Raw genomic sequence first — 14,438 nt, 5'->3', positions numbered from 1 at the left:
CTATTACATTTGGGAAAAATCATATAAGCATTAAGATGATCACCAGATATGCTTTTGCTGAAATCCAACCTTTGTCAGATACAACTGTTCTCCATACTCAATTACACTTACACTATATATTTTGTATTTGGGCATTACCTGAACATTGTGTTTCAGACTGGGGTGGGGGGAGAGGGGGAAGTGGGAACAGGGAGCAGGGAAAAACTGGGAATTTAGGGGGAAATGAAGAAAATTATTATTTACCTGACTGTAGGGTATGTCCAGCCACTGCCCTGGAGGGATGTCTGCTGAGATTGCACAATCCCCAGCAGGACTCCCTGGGAAGGCAGCTAACCTTTTTACTCACGGCGAGAAAACACAGACCCAGAATCCTTTAGGAGACCCTACACAGATCCTTTGTAACCCATTGGTCTTTACCCTCTGAGACCCATCCCCTGTATCCCTATAAAAGCAAGCCCTCTGCCCCTGCGAGGAGAGAGCTCTCGTCCCTGGCTTTCCCCTTCGCCAGAGGGGACCAACAATAAAGCTCCTTTCGTGTGGAACCAGCTACACGAGCTTCTCATCTCTCTCTGGTCTGGCTTGGCCTGGAGGCTGCCCTGCAGAGCTGAGTTGAAATCACGAGCTGACAATCACTAAAGAGTTGACAGCTTCTGCAAGAGCCCCCCTAGCTAACAGCTGAGGGAAGGCAGCAGGCCTCGGGAAGGCAATTCCTTTTGGGACCATCTCTCCGGACCGGTCACCTCTTCCTTGGTCAGAGCTACTGACCCCTCACCAGCTGTAATACCTGACCTTTACTAGTTGTGCAAAATATTTGGTTGTTAAAGATGGGGCTCATGATCACCTGAGGAACCTGGACATACATAAATCTATGTGACCCAATGAGATGCATTAGAGAGTCCTGAGAGAATTAACTGATGTAGTTGCTAAGCCATGGTCCATGATATTTACAAAGTCATGGCAGTCAGGTTAAGTCCCGGGTGACTGAAAAAAGGGAAATATTGTATCCATCTTTAGAAAGGATAGAAAGGAGGACCCTGGGAACTACTGACCTGTCTGTCTCACCTCTGTGCTGGGAAGGTCATGGAACAGATCTTCCTAAAAGCTGTGCTAAGGCACATGGAGGACAGGGAGGTGATTTGGGACAGCCAGCACAGCCTCACCAAGCACCGGTCCTGTCTGACCAACCCAGTGGCCTTCTGTGATGGGGTGACTACATCAGTGCACAAGAGAAGGGCTACAGATGCCATTTATCTGGACTTCTGTAAAGCCTTTGTCAGAGTACCCCACCACATTGGAGAGAGATTGGATTCGGTGGGTGGACTGTTAAGTGGATAAGGAATTAGTTGCATGGGTGTATCCAGAGAATAGTGATCACAGTGATGATGACAAGTGGTGTCCCTCTGTAGTGGGTTGAACCCGAGTTGATGGATGGTCTTTTAGACTAATGACGCTTCTCACAATTTACATATTTAAACCGCGCAGAAAAGCGGGAATTTCCTTTTCGTTCCAGCTCACCTGCTGGAAGTTGGGGGGGGCCTTGGAGCCTCTGGGCCCTGCTGGGCCGGGGCTCCTGCCCCCCTCCCCTTTCCCCAACGCCGTGGTATGGACCCTGGGTCGCTGGGAGGGGGAACTATCCCAGAACCGCAGGCAGCTAAAATTAGCAATGGACTGCCACACAGCTAAACCCATCCGGTACAGCTTCTTGGGACCGGCGCGTCCCTCTCCTCTCCACGTGGAGCCAATGGGACCCGGCAGAGCCTCTTGTCTGCAGCCAGCACACTTCGTGCCAAACTGAAAAAGACACCATGCAGCCAGCAGCACAAAGGGAGCAAGGCTTTCTCTACCATAAAGCTTGAACAAGAACACTCTTCAACATGGCGACTGCAGAAACAGAGAGAAAGTGAGTCACATGCGACGAAGAAAGAAATGGCGATGGGAGAAAAGAGGGCGGTGCTGCGTTTCTCGCGTGTAGCTTAAAAAAACTTCTTGCATGCCGTAGTAAGAAACTAGTATCACGAACTGTCTCTTTAATCCATTTGAAGTACATGGGGGGATGGAGAATTCACGTGTGGCCCACGAAGATTGTGAAGAGTGCCTATGCCAGGCTATATTGAAGCAGTGAGAGGCTTTTAGAGACTTGTGGTGAAGAAAGCCTTTGTGTTCAGGCCAAAATAACTCATCCTTAAAAAGATTAATAACCCCATGTGATGGCCCATGTTTTGCAGTGTGAAGGAACTGTGAGATTTTTTCATGGAAGAGATGTTTTACACCACAGCAGATTGTTTCTTTCTGGGCAGGTCTGCTGTTGGTGGCAGTTTGGGAACCATGTGAAGCAGAATAAACCCCTTTTTTCCTTAAGCATAAGAAAGAGACTTTTCAAGAACTGCAACACTGACTAAAATCCCATGTTCTGTTATCCTTTGTGCGAGTTGGGTAAAAAGAGGAAAGTGCTAGAAGAGGAGGAGGGTGTCGGGGTCCCTTCCCCCTGCCATGTAGTCCTGGGAGAGGGGCCCTGGGCGGGGAGACAGCCCTGGTCAGCCTCATTCCCCATTGGTTGTTCTGTGTTCGCCTGCACAGGCAAGGACCCTCTGGTCCCGTGACTGAACAGTTCCTCGGCAAACCTCCGGCCATGAGGCTGGAGAAATAAACATCTCTCTGAAACATCAGTCAAGAATCGGTCCATATATATTTCTTTTCCACGGCCCTCCTTGTTTGATACGCATGTCAAAGTATCCGCACTGTAACAAATGGTAGATAATGCAAGCAGAACGATCCCCAATCCCTAAGGACAGCGACTGATTTGTGAGTAAACTCTAGAACCTCTGGATTTCTCTTCTTGTTTTTGTTTTGCTATTCCATATCTGAACTATGGAGGAACCGTGGGAAGACTCTTGGCTCTCCGAGCCGCATATGGACACTTATCTTAAACTTGAAAAGATTCTTGAACAACAATTTGTAAATTTTAGCTTAATTCAAGCTCAAAAGGAACTGAAACACTTCCTGGCATGGTTGTTTAAGAACTTCTTCTATGTTTCTTGGGATTTAATTCTTACCAAAGACTTTTGGAAGACCGTTTGGACACAGTTAATTTTTGAATCAAAATATATGCCGATGGAAGAATATTTTCGTGAATATTATTTAGTTACCGAGACTGTTGAGCAATGTTAGCTGTGTCCTGGTGAAGGGAAGTGTGCCTCAGAGTCCGTGCGACCCAGACCACGTGGACTGAGCGCTCTCTGAGCAGCAGCAAGGCAGTTCCCATGCGTGGGCGGAGCAGCGCGAGCAGCAGCGTCGGCAGCAGAGCGAGGCGCAGCGGGAGTGGGGCGATCCAGCGGTGCCCGCCCGGGCACTGCACAGTGCATGGTGGAGCGAGCCCCGTGAATGCCTGACCGAGAGGGGTGGTGTGCGGGCGGCGGCTGGCGGCGGTAGTGGCAGAGAGGAGCCACACCCAGCCGAAATGCATGCCGGAGCAGGGCGCGGGGGGGTCGCTGCTCGGGGGCCCGGCCAAGATGTGGGTGCAGCGCCAGGCAGCGGCAGTGCAGCTGAGAGCAGAAGCGGTGGAGTGCAGAGAGCTGAGTGGCGTGGCCCAGCCTGGCCCGCGCGGCCCTGAATGCGACCCTGGGAAGAGCGCGCAGGCACAAGCAGCCCCGACAATTCCAACATGGGAGCAAGCGAAAGCGAAAGATAAAGCAAAAACGCAGCGACAGAAAACAGCAGCCACTCGGAAAAAGGAAAAAATCACCGTAGCTAAGGTTTTAGGACTAGTAAAATGGTATAATGTTAAACAAAATTATGGTTTTATAACAAGATGTGACAACCAAGAAGACATATTCGTTCACAGAATTGCTATTAAAAAGAATAACCCTGAAAAATACATCCCAAGCTTGGGAGATGGAGAGGTGGTGGAATTCAAAATTTTACAAGGTAGAAAAGGGTTACAAGCAGTAGAGGTCACTGGGCCTGATGGTGTTTCTGTAAAAGGCAGTACATATGCTAAAAATCGTAGTCATGTTAGACAGTATCTCCATTATAAGCCCCCCCCTACAGTGTCCCTTTCTTAATCCCACCTTCCCCTTTTACCCTATACCCAATATGAACCCTTTCCTAAGTTTACCCCATCCCCAGTTTATTCCTAATCTGTTTTTCACCCCATGGCTTCCCTATACAATTCCCTTTCCCTACAACTCCTCTCCAACGCCAAGGGGGGGATGAAAAGGGGAGGGAAGAAATTAAACCCTCTCCTGCCTCAGTTTCCCCACAAAGCATGCTCGGAGAGTCCTGTCTCCCTTCTGTCAGCCTTAAGATGTTACAGAGAATCTGTTTGGACATTTAAAGGCTCAGGAGGGTGGCTTATTTTGTTTTGAAACTGTCCTTGTTGTTTTCAATGTTAAGTTCTAAACCTCTTTTTGTTAAAAATAAACGGGTGAAATGTCGGGGTCCCTTCCCCCCTGCCGTGGGGTCCTGGGAGAGGGGCCCTGGGGGAGAGGCATGGGGTTTCCCTAGCCCCTGGTCAGCCTCGTTCCCCATTGGTTGTTCTGTGTTCCTCTGCGCGGGCAAGGACCCTCTGGTCCCATGATTGCAACAGTTCCTCGGCAAACCTCTGGCCATGAGGCTGGAGAAATAAACATCCCTCTGAAACATCTATCAAGAATCGGTCCATATATATTTCTTTTCCATGGCCCTCCTTGTTTGATATGCATGTCACAGTATCCGCACTGTAACAGGAGGGGGTTTGCTCTAATTTCTTGTTAATTCTTTTTACTTTTAATTCTATTAGTAATAAAACTCTTTCTTTGTACTGCAACCGTTTAAGTTGGAACTTGTTTTGCCTTTCAGCTCTCTAGTTTTCCTCAATATTTTTTTAATTTCCCCTTATGAAAATAACAGATTTTGTGTGCTTGACGCTTAGCTGCATCAAACCACAATACCCTCAGGGGTCCATATTGGGGCAAGTGTTATTTCATACTTTCACTAAAGACATAGATGAAGGTATTGAGTGCACCCTCAGCAAGTGTGCAGATAACACCAAGCTAAGGATGCAGTTGACATGCCTGAAGGATGGGATGGCATCCAGAGGGACCTGGACAAGCTCGACAACTGGGCCTGTGGGAACCCAGAATACAGAGAATAGTTCTCTGCCTGTTTTGAAGGGTTCTACCCCCCTGGACAACACTGTTTTTGACGTTCGTCCATGGAGAAAATTGCCTACCCTCTGGGAAGAATTAGAATCTACACTGGTGTGAACTAGGTGTCAGTTCCCATCAATGAGTAAAGGAGAAGAAGCAGATTTCTGAAAACTTGCAGCTGGCATAGATATCTGGCCCCAGGAAATGAAACAGCAAGTTCAATCATCATGAACAACATGGTACTGAAAATATGACCCAAAGGAAAAAGGTTGTATTCATCCACTAAAAAGTGCAAGAAACCCCAGAGACCTAACATGAGGAGGGACTGTGCAAACCCACGTGTGATTAAACCCACATAAAAATAATTCCTCCTCCCAAACATATATATAGGTGTGTTGAGACTTTTTCCTTCTTCAAGTTGTCATTCAATAGGCACTGTATCGGCTGTAATATGGAACGCACACCTTCTGAAAAGGAAATGACTGAACTCTTTGCAACTATTCAAATACAGATTGCATAAACATTGACCAAATAACAGAATAGAGAATAATAGAATAATAGAGCTGATTTTTCATATGATTCTGCAGGATTTAGCCTTTAAATTTAGCACACCAACCCATTCTTTTCTTAACTTTACCCTTTTCAGTTCTGATATTCTTCATCATTTATGTCCTTTATACTACCTTTGGTCTGATGTTCCACTGCATATCTAAAATTTTTGACTAAGACCTCAGTGCTACTACCCTTAAATACAGCGCTGTTAATAGTGTCTCCTCAGATAACATCTCTTACAATAGAGTCAGGTTACTGTTGGGGTTTTAGTTTAGTCTTAGGTTTTCCTGTTAAAGGAATTTTCCCCCATATGCATGTTGCTAGGGGACAAATAGCTGTACTTAAAAAAGACAAAAAGGGGAGTGGGGCGAGCCTGGCTACTCTTTTGTCTACACCTGGGTGTGGGGTCAGTTCGCTCTGAGCGTCCGGAGAGAGAAGCTGCAGAGAAAGGAGCTGCTGCTTCTTTCTTTTTGGCCGTTCTTTCTTCCTGCTGGAAACAACGCCGGGACCCCAAAAGCCGCTTTCCCTGCCCTGCTGGAGACCGGGCTGTGGCTGCCCTGCTCCGCTGCTGCTTCGAGCTTTCGCTACGCTGTAGCCCTGCTCACCCTGCCTGCCTGGGCGTCCGTGGGGTTCTCCCATCTGGATACATCTCGCCTGCCACCCGGGATTTGCGTTCGTCCCTGCCGCTCCAGCCTGCCGTTCTAGCCTGCCGTTCCAGCCTGCTGTTCCTGAGAGTCCGGGATCGGCTGCCCAGGGGTTTGTGAAGCCTTTGTCCCATCCCTTCCCAGGATCCCAGGGCACCGGTGCCGCGTGTGTCCCGAGCTCGCTCCGGAGCGCCCCCTGCAGCCGCGGGGGAACCATCGCACCTGCCCTGCTCACCGGGAGCCGCCAGCGCCCCTGCCGGCTGTGAGCAGAACTGCACCCGAGGGGAAAGGGCCCGACAGCCGAGAGGGCTGGCACTGGGTTTGTGTTTGCTGTTACTGCCATAGTTGTTGTTGTTTTGTTTGACTGGTTATATACATATATATATATATATATAGTAAAGAACTGTTATTCCTATTTACCACATCTTCGCCTAAAGGCCCTTGATTTTCAAAATATAATAACTTAGAGGGAAAAGGGGTTATATCTGCCACTTCAAGGGGGGGCTTCTGCCTTCCTTAGCAGACACCTGTCTTTCAAAACCGAGACAGATCTTGGCGCCCAACGTGGGGCACGAGGGCATTAAGAGATAGATGTGAAAAAGGAATAACAGTTCCTGGATAACTTTATTTTGTGTGTTGGATATTGGAACCTTGTTAGGCAGCACTATGTGGTCTAGTTTACCCTGGTTCGGGTGGCATGTGGCCGTGGCTATATTCTTCCCCTTTGCAGCTCCTTACTTGAATATGGGTCCTCTGACTAAGGCTACCATTGCTATTATCCAGCTTGCGTTATGGGTCGAGAAGGTGAGGAATTCATGGGTTTTTAACTTCCTCCGGAATGTGGGCACATGGATAAACGGCTACCACACACTGAGCACATGTTTTTGGGGTTATGTTAACAATGGTACCTTCTGTGAGGAAATGACACCAGGGGAAGTTTTCCCCCAACCCCTCAACCAGTTCTTTGGGCCCACCCCATCAATTTTCGAAGGGTTTAAATTCCCTCTGAATACTAACCATCTGCTGCTGATAGGCCTACTCTATTTAGTACTCAAGGATAAGTTGAGATTGGCTTGGATATCTACCCGGACACCAGCCCCAGAGACTAGAGATCCTGCCCCAGAACCTGACATGGCCCCAGCCCCAGAGAGTAGAGTTCCTACCCCAGAGCCTGATCCTGCCCCAGAACCTGACACGGCCCCAGACACTAGAGATCCTACCCCAGAACCTGACATGGCCCCAGACACTAGAGATCCTACCCCAGAGCCAGAGCCTGCCGCAGCCCCAGACACTAGAGATCCCGCCCCACAGACTGATACCGCCCAACAGTCCACCTCAGAAATTGACTACCCAAACTGGGTGGGGGTACTGGCAAAAGGGATGCAGGAGATGTGCCAAGAGATGGGTCAGGTGCGCCAGGGGATATGCCAGGAGATGGGCCAGGTGTGCAAGGAGATGTGCCAGGAGATGGGCCAGGTGCGCCAGGAGATATGCCAATTGCTAAGGGAATACACCTCCTCAGCTAGTGAAAAACCCTCTCCCTGCCCCAAAGAGGGTGAGTCCGATGGTGCAGCAGTGGAACCCACGGATGTTACAACCGTCCAGGCTTCAGCTGAACCACAAGGACAACCACAGCCAGCAGCAGTCGCCCCTGTGCAAAGGAGGAAGTGTAAGACCAAATCAGTACGACCAGTCAATGATGATGGGCAACCAGGGCCCTCACAACCAGCAGGAGAGCCAGAGCCAGAAATCATCACTGAGTCCCTGTCACACGACAGTCTCCGTGCTATGCGAAACGACATTGTGCGAAGGGGGCGTGAGCCTTATACCACCTGGCTGCTTCGGGTTTGGGACCTTATGGGCACAAGTGTGCAACTGGATAGTGGTAAGGCAAGGTATCTGGGATCGTTGACCCAGGACCCAGGTGTGGACCAGATATTTGTGAGGGAGCCAGGGCCTCTCTCCCTCTGGGAGCGGCTCTTAACGAGTGTGAGAGAAAGGTTCATTCACAAAGAAAGAATGCAGGAGTATCATCATAGAATGCAGTGGAAGACACTCGAGCAAGGGATCCAACAGCTAAGAGAGGTGGCAATATTAGAGGTACTTTTTGGGAGGGATGGACAGCATGATAATGACCCCGATAAGGTCAGGTGCACAGGACAGATGATGTGGAACCTGGCAAGGCTAGGGCCATCGCAATACACCACCTTCATTGCAACGATTGATGCTGACAATACCCGAGAAACAGTAGGCTCTGTTGCCAACAAGCTCAGGCATTACGACAGCATGATCAATGGCCCGCTGAAAGCTCATGTCTCTGCTGTGGTCCAGGACCTCAAAGAGGAGATGAAGGAGATGAGGAAGGAAATGAGGGAGGAGATGAGGGAGGAGATGAGGGAGGAGATGAGGAGGGTCAGTGTGGCACCAGTGCGAGTCACAGGTCCCCAAGTCAGAGCCCGTCATCCCCTTGCTAGAGAGAGAGGGTACACCCCACGAGCTGAGCTGTGGTTTTTCCTGTGTGAGCATGGGGAAGACATGAGAAGGTGGGATGGGAAACCCACCTCTGCCCTGGCAGCGCGGGTGCATGAACTCAAGGAGGGAGGCACTAACCAAGGGGGTTCTGCTAAGGTGAAGGTAGCCTCAGCCTCCCGTGACCGAGCTGCCAGGTATTACAGAAAGGAGGAAGATATGTCGGATCCCCTTGAAGGTACCTCGAGCATGTATGCCCAGGGAAAGAATGATAACCAGGGCTAGAGGGGCCCTGCCTCTAGCCAGGAAGAGGCACGGGAGAACCGAGTTTTCTGGACGGTGTGGATCCGATGGCCTGGCACATCAGAGCCACAAAAATATGATGCATTGGTTGATACTGGGGCACAGTGTACTTTAATGCCATCGGGACATGTGGGGGCAGAACCTGTATCCATCGCTGGGGTGACCGGGGGATCACAGCAGTTGACCCTTTTGGAAGCTGAGGTGAGCCTGACTGGGAAGGAGTGGCAAAAGCATCCGATTGTGACTGGCCCAGAGGCCCCGTGTATTCTGGGCATAGACTTCCTCCGGAATGGCTATTACAAAGACCCAAAAGGACTCAGGTGGGCATTTGGGATTGCTGCTGTGGAGGCAGAGGGCATTAGGCAATTGAACACCCTGCCTGGACTATCTGAGAATCCTTCTGCAGTTGGGCTCCTGAAAGTGGAAGAGCAACGAGTGCCAATTGCCACCTTGACAGTGCACCGCCGGCAGTATCGGACAAATCGAGATGCTGTGATCCCCATCCACAAGATGATCCGCGAGCTGGAGAGTCAAGGGGTGGTCAGCAAGACCCACTCACCCTTCAACAGCCCCATCTGGCCTGTGCGCAAGTCTGACGGGGAATGGAGATTGACTGTGGACTACCGTGCCCTGAATGAAGTGACTCCACCGTTGAGCGCTGCCGTGCCAGACATGTTGGAGCTCCAGTATGAGCTGGAGTCCAAAGCAGCGAAGTGGTACGCCACTATTGACATTGCCAATGCATTCTTCTCCATTCCTCTGGCAGCAGAGTGCAGGCCCCAGTTTGCCTTCACCTGGAGGGGCGTGCAGTACACCTGGAACCGACTGCCCCAGGGGTGGAAGCACAGTCCCACCATCTGTCATGGGTTGATCCAGACTGCACTAAAAAAGGGTGAGGCTCCAGAACATCTGCAGTACATTGATGACATCATTGTGTGGGGGAACACCGCAACCGAAGTGTTTGAGAAAGGAGAGAGAATAATTCAAATTCTCCTGCAAGCTGGTTTTGCCATCAAGAAGAGCAAGGTCAAGGGACCTGCCCGAGAGATCCAGTTCCTGGGAGTAAAGTGGCAAGATGGACGACATCGGATTCCCATTGAGGTCATCAATAAGATCACAGCAATGTCTCCGCCGACCAACAAGAAGGAAACACAAGCTTTCCTAGGTGCTATAGGTTTCTGGAGGATGCACATTCCCGAGTACAGCCAAATCGTGAGTCCTCTCTACCTGGTTACCCGCAAGAAGAATGATTTCCACTGGGGCCCTGAACAGCAGCAAGCCTTCGCCCAGATCAAACAGGAAATTGCTCACGCCGTAGCCCTTGGCCCAGTCAGGACAGGACCAGAGGTGAAGAACGTGCTCTACTCTGCAGCCGGGAACAATGGTCTGTCCTGGAGCCTCTGGCAGAAGGTGCCTGGTGAGACTCGGGGCCGACCACTGGGATTCTGGAGCCGAAGCTACAGAGGATCTGAAGCCAACTACACTCCCACAGAGAAGGAAATCCTGGCAGCTTATGAAGGAGTCCAGGCTGCCTCAGAAGTAATCGGCACAGAGGCACAACTCCTCCTGGCACCCCGACTACCAGTGCTGGGGTGGATGTTCAAAGGAAAGGTTCCCTCCACACATCACGCCACCGACGCTACTTGGAGCAAATGGATTGCCCTCATCACGCAGCGCGCCCGAATTGGAAACCCAAGTCGCCCTGGGATCTTGGAAATAATTACGAACTGGCCGGAAGGTGAGACTTTTGGGTTATCTTCTGAAGAAGAAGAGGAGCAGGTGACACGTGCCGAAGAAGCCCCACCATATAACGAGCTACCAGAGAGTGAAAGACAATACGCCCTCTTCACTGATGGTTCCTGCCGAATTGTAGGCGCTAGCCGGAAATGGAAAGCCGCTGTATGGAGCCCCACACGACAAGTTGCACAGGCTACTGAAGGAGAAGGTGGATCGAGCCAATTTGCTGAGCTCAAAGCTGTCCAATTAGCTCTGGACATAGCTGAAAGAGAGAAGTGGCCAAAGCTCTACCTCTACACTGATTCATGGATGGTAGCCAATGCTCTGTGGGGTTGGCTGGAAAGGTGGAATAAGGCAAACTGGCAGCGCAGAGGAAAACCAATCTGGGCTGCTGAAGAGTGGAAAGACATTGCCACTCGGGTAGAGAAGCTATCCGTGAAGGTCCGTCATGTAGATGCTCACATCCCCAAGAGCCGGGCTAATGAAGAACATCGTAACAACAAACAGGTAGATCAGGCTGCGAAAATAGAGGTGTCCCAGATAGACTTGGATTGGCAACATAAAGGAGAACTGTTCCTAGCTCGATGGGCCCATGATGCCTCAGGTCATCAGGGCAGAGATGCCACCTATAAGTGGGCACGAGACCGAGGGGTGGATCTAACCATGGACAGTATCTCCCAGGTTATCCATGACTGTGAGACATGCGCTGCGATCAAGCAGGCCAAGCGGGTGAAGCCCCTGTGGTATGGTGGGCGATGGTCCAAATACAAGTATGGGGAGGCCTGGCAGATTGATTACATCACACTGCCTCAAACCCGCCAAGGCAAGCGCTATGTGCTCACAATGGTAGAAGCCACCACTGGGTGGCTGGAGACCTACCCTGTGCCTCATGCTACTGCCCGGAACACCATCCTGGGCCTGGAAAAGCAAGTCCTTTGGAGGCATGGCACCCCTGAGAGAATCGAGTCTGACAATGGGACTCATTTCAAGAACAGCCTTATCAACACCTGGGCTAGAGAACATGGCATAGAGTGGGTGTACCACATCCCTTACCATGCACCAGCAGCTGGGAAGGTTGAGCGGTGTAATGGACTGCTTAAAACCACCTTGAAGGCACTGGGTGGGGGGACTTTCAAAAACTGGGAGATGCATTTAGCAAGAGCCACCTGGTTAGTTAACACTCGAGGTTCCACCAGCCAAGCAGGCCCTGCCCAATCTGAACCCCTACAAACAACAGATGGAGATAAGGTTCCAGTGGTGCACATGAGAGGTATGCTTGGAAAAACTGTTTGGGTAAAGTCTGCCTTGAGCAAAGACAAACCCATCCGTGGGGTTGTTTTTGCTCAGGGACCAGGTTGCATCTGGTGGGTGATGCAAAAGGATGGAGAGACCCGATGCTTACCTCAAGGGGACCTTGTTTTAGGGTGAACTACCCATGGCTCTGTACTTGTATCAGTGTCAGCATGTATATTTGTATATAATTTGGGTAATGCATAGATTTATATGGTTAAAAAAGTTGTTTCATGTAACATGTTAGTATGGGAAAAAATTCGGGGTGGATAATGTTGGGGTTTTAGTTTAGTCTTAGGTTTTCCTGTTAAAGGAATTTTCCCCCATATGCATGTTGCTAGGGGACAAATAGCTGTACTTAAGAAAGACAAAGAGGGGAGTGGGGCGGGCCTGGCTACTCTTTTGTCTACACCTGGGTGTGGGGTCAGTTCGCTCTGAGCGTCCGGAGAGAAAAGCTGCAGAGAAAGGAGCTGCTGCTTCTTTCTTTTTGGCCGTTCTTTCTTCCTGCTGGAAACAACGCCGGGACCCCAAAAGCTGCTTTCCCTGCCCTGCTGGAGACCGGGCTGTGGCTGCCCTGCTCCGCTGCTGCTTCGAGCTTTCGCTACGCTGTAGCCCTGCTCGCCCTGCCTGCCTGGGCCTCCGTGGGGTTCTCCCATCTGGATACATCTCGCCTGCCACCCGGGATTTGCGTTCGTCCCTGCCGCTCCAGCCTGCCATTCTAGCCTGCCGTTCCAGCCTGCTGTTCCTGAGAGTCCGGGATCGGCTGCCCAGGGGTTTGTGAAGCCTTTGTCCCATCCCTTCCCGGGATCCCAGGGCACCGGTGCTGCGTGTGTCCCGAGCTCGCTCCGGAGCGCCCCCTGCAGCCGCGGGGGAACCATCGCACCTGCCCTGCTCACTGGGAGCCGCCAGCGCCCCTGCCGGCTGCGAGCAGAACTGCACCCGAGGGGAAAGGGCCCAACAGCCGAGAGGGCTGGCACTGGGTTTGTGTTTGCTGTTACTGCCATAGTTGTTGTTGTTTTGTTTGACTGGTTATATACATATACATATATATATATATATATATAGTAAAGAACTGTTATTCCTATTTACCACATCTTCGCCTAAAGGCCCTTGATTTTCAAAATATAATAACTTAGAGGGAAAAGGGGTTATATCTGCCACTTCAAGGGGGGGCTTCTGCCTTCCTTAGCAGACACCTGTCGTTCAAAACCGAGACAGTTACCATTACTGTTACAGCTAGTTGTATAATTTAATCCTGTAGCTGCTTTGGAATTTTACATTTAATTTTGATGGACATTACTATATTTAGATGGACACTATTACATTTAATAAAAAAGGAACCTAACAACATCATGAAATCTATGATCCTATCCCCCAGTATAAGTACTTGCCTTCCCGCCTATACTTGGAAATACAAAGAGCAGTCGGACTGTGAGAAACTATACAGGCTTTAGCAAAAGTTAGTTACAAATTCCCTCAAAGTGAACAGTAACTAGTCTTTCACGAGGCTGTAAAATAAACACTTCTGATTACCACTACACATTCCAAGAAGGTTAGAAAACAAGTATAACCTATATAATTCAACAGCAATTTAAAGGGTATATTGATTTAGCTTGTACCTGAACTGTAGAATGGTTTTCTCAAGGGCAATTGCAATATGAGATCACTTACCCAGGACAAGTCCACTCTTTTTTCAGAGTGATGTGTTTTGGCTTATAGCATTTATACCCAGATACATAACTAAAACATAAAGGATTTTAATTATGGAAAATTATGGTATTATTAGATATGGAAAGGATTAGTTGCTTACAAGGTGAAAGTTGTATTAAACATACGCATTTCATTATTTGTGCTGACTACAAAATATGGAGTATTGACTTTCTGATAATTCTATCATTATTGGCTCTCTCCCACCCTGAGTGGTTCATTATTCTGAAAAAGCCAAAACCATCAGAAAGTAACAGCTACATTTTCAGACCAATTTTTCCTTCCCCCTGGTGCACTTTCTTACATGAAACCAATAAAGAAATTGAACATCAGGGAAAAAGAGCCTTTGTACGTACAAGCATACATATTTATAGAACTGCACTAAGCCAAAATACAAGGTATTTCCTTTTATATTTCTTTTTCCTGGGAACCAAAATGAAAATATTTTAAAATTTACAAACCTAAGCTTTTCTAGTTATATGTACTACTCATTATCATGGGAACAACCTTGTATTAATTTCAAAAATTTCAGAAAAGAAGAGGTGATGTAGATCCTTGATGGTATGTTTATACACTCCCAGTTGGGTGAATTTAGAAAAAAATGTCTGCA

General features: G+C 49.3%; 1 protein-coding gene across 4 annotated transcripts in view; it reads right to left on the bottom strand.

Annotated features, from left to right (window-relative positions):
- Positions 1 to 14,438, bottom strand: part of LUZP2 (leucine zipper protein 2) — a 218,499-nt gene that overhangs the window by 126,972 nt on the left and 77,089 nt on the right. The gene's annotated exons all lie outside the window — the stretch shown is intronic.

This window comes from Corvus hawaiiensis, chromosome 6, assembly GCF_020740725.1.
Source record: "Corvus hawaiiensis isolate bCorHaw1 chromosome 6, bCorHaw1.pri.cur, whole genome shotgun sequence".
Lineage (NCBI taxonomy): Eukaryota > Metazoa > Chordata > Aves > Passeriformes > Corvidae > Corvus > Corvus hawaiiensis.
The sequence above is the reverse complement of the archived record's forward strand: the minus strand, read 5'-3'. Positions and strand labels throughout refer to the sequence as shown.